The sequence below is a fragment of the Parasteatoda tepidariorum genome, chromosome 3 (genome assembly GCF_043381705.1).
Source record: "Parasteatoda tepidariorum isolate YZ-2023 chromosome 3, CAS_Ptep_4.0, whole genome shotgun sequence".
NCBI lineage: Eukaryota > Metazoa > Arthropoda > Arachnida > Araneae > Theridiidae > Parasteatoda > Parasteatoda tepidariorum.
The window spans coordinates 1,298,301-1,301,518 of record NC_092206.1 but is presented as its reverse complement, the minus strand read 5'-3'; positions in this window follow the sequence as shown (position 1 = coordinate 1,301,518).

Genomic DNA, 3,218 nt, shown 5'->3' with positions numbered 1-3,218 from the left:
TATGTATAATTAACTATGTTTTAGTTGAATTTATGAACTGTTACAATTGACCCCGTAAGTGGGGACAATTGTAACAACTGCACGACTGTCAAAAATTGTTAATAACTAATATAATAATATTTAAAATCAGGTATTTATTTTTTTTTCTAGTAGAGGATAGTCTACTTTACTCGTCTGTCAATTAATACTAATAATATATTGGATTTTTTGTTAGTTAAAAATAGTTAAGTAAAAAATGTTACAATTGACCCCACTCTCCCCTACTATATAGTATAGTTTGCTATATATTATTAATACAATGAATACTTTGCCAAGAGTTGTTTTTATTTCTGCAACAATCAACGGCAATAATATTTATTTGCCGTATTTCAATGTGTATCATGGATTCAGAAGATTTTTAAAATAAAAGCCAATAAGTAGAATATTGCCACCACATCATGGGTTTAAGCAGATTAAAAAATTAAATTGGTTTATAAAACAAAACCACCAGTTGTAGTGACTCCTCCAGTATTTAGAGTATTCATTTAAAATGACAACCCAGCTGTCACTCCCCCTGCGCGAGGGCTTAAAAAAGCAACCGATACCCTGAAGTGGCCATTTTGAAAATAGAGTTTCACTTACCGATAATCATATTAAACTCACCCCCAGAGACACTTGAAGACTTGACAGTAGAGCATTGAAAAGGATACTTCAAAAAACCGACCCGTGATAGATGCCAAAATAGGTGGTTTCTCTCTCTCTCTCTACTTAATCCGATTTTACTAACTTTTTTCAAATAAAAACTCATTCAAACTAAATTTTCAAACAAGTACACCTGCCTCATTTTAACTTTTTGAGGGAAAAACGTTTCATCGGGATTATTATCCGAAAACAACATCCACTGGCTTATTATTTTTTTAACCGCTTCCCTTACGAATTTTTTTGAAGAAAAAAAAAATGCGAAACATCAACTTCTTTTTTATTTCAATCATAAATACAAGGAACTAAAAAGAAACACTTAATTTGCAAATTGTAAGTTGAAATTTAAATTTTTTTTATGTATAAAAAACATATAGTTTACCATCAGTCCCGAGTGATGAAGGGGAATAAATATAAATAGGATAGTTTTTAAAACAACTTTCCAAACACCAGTGCTGAAATGATACCACATTATTTTACCATTTTTCTTTCTATGTAAATACAGCAACCATCGTATATGAAATAGCACAAAACACACTCAAGGGCGAAATTCGGCAAACTTCCAGTCTATTTATTATTATTTTGGTTCCAACCGAGTAAAAATGTGATAAAACAAAACGTACACGCCCGAGTTATCTCGGGTAAATAAATATTTGCAATACCCGAGTAAACTCGGGATCATCAGGGAAGCGGTTAAAAAAACTTCACAGCAATTAAAATAGTCAATAATTTTGCAACTCTAATATATATATTTTTCACAGCTGTACTGTAACGTGTCTATTAGTGTATTAATAATGGATTGCAATAAAGAATGTAATCTTTATTACCCTATAATGAATAAATCACAAAGTTAAAGCATTCTTTGAATCCTACTAATCTTAAAAGTAATGCGAAAACGTTTATAAAAAGTTTAATTACATAAGTTTTTACAGCTTTATCGTAAACAACTTCTCCACTCAGATTTTAAAAAAAAGAGAGAGCATTTTATTTCAAAAAACACCTTTTTCTTTTATCTGATACCTTACAAAAAAACTTTTAATTGAATTTTTATTTATTCAAAAATCTTTTCATTCATTAATTTCTTCATAAAACATTTTTATATGTGTTTATGTATTAAAATGAATTTTCATATGTATTAAAATGAAGGTAAAACTGGAGAAAAAAAATAAATGATTTTTTATTGTTCTACAATAATGTCTTTAACTGGTGTAAGGAAAGTTCCACTAGTCTAACCATTATATTTAATTTCTATTGAAGTAAGTGAGTCATACTACGAAGAAAACCTGTCAAAAGCAGACTGCCCTACAAAAAAAAAAAAAAAAAANAAAAAAAAAAAAAAAAAAAAAAAAAAAAAAAAAAAAAAAAAAAAAAAAATCAGCGTAAGCAATAGAAAATTTAAAATCGAGATTTTTATATATTTGGCATCTATATGTAGTAAACTACATGTTACAAAAAAAATGTATTTCAATATAAATTTTATTTCTATTAGTTTTATGAAGTTATATTTTAGGTTCTTAATATTGGCAACAGAGAGAAAATAGTTGTCAAGTTACTTTTCTCGAAATCTAATAAGATCGTGAAAGCACTTACCTTGTTTTTTCAATTTGTTTTTTTAAAAAATAGTGTTGACATAAAGTGAATTTTTTATTATAATATAGCACAGTTTACTTCTTTGGGCTTTCTCGATGGATTCTAATTCAATTTGGACGTTGAAAGTGAAAGTTCATTTAATATATTTTTTTTTCATTCACCGCTTCCCTGAATATCCCGAGTTGACTCGGGTATGCATTTATTGTAAATATTTATGATCCCGAATAAACTCGGGCATAGCAGAATTCTTCCATATGTTTTGTTTTATCACGTTTTCAATCGGCTGGAAGCAAAGCAAAAAATAATAATAATTTGCTGCGATGGGAAATTTGCCAACATTTGTTTGGGAGTTGAGCTGTTTGTGGGACTGCAGACGTGTATTGTACAATTGTATTTACAATGGTGGATGAATTTACATCGAAAAAAGAGTAAAAAAAAAAATGGCGTTCGAGAGCGAAAGTGATAGTAATGCAGATGATTTTTCAGATGATGAAGATAGATGTGAACCTATACAAAGACTCGCATTATATTTTTTCATTTGCCCGAGATAATTTGGGATGGTAAATTAAATATTTTTTACATATAAAAAATAATTAAAATGTCAACTTAGAACTTGTGTATTATATTTTGTTTTAGTTCCTCGTATTTATTATTGAAATTAAAAAAAATAAGTTGATTTTTTACGTTTTTTTCCCCCAAAAAATTGGTTAAGGGAAGCGATTAACGAATATGTAAGTAAAACCAAGAAAAAATGGCTTAAAGTAAACCCTAAAGTGGTACTTTCGAAAATGAATTTTTTAAAAAATGGATCGAGCAAAATAGCAGTAAAAAAAAAAAAAAAAAAAAAAAAAAAAAAAAAAAAAAAAAAAAAAAAAAAAAATTTTTTTTTTTTTTTTTTTTTTTTTTTTTTTTTTTTTTTTTTTTTTTTTTTTTTTTTTTTTTTTTTTTTT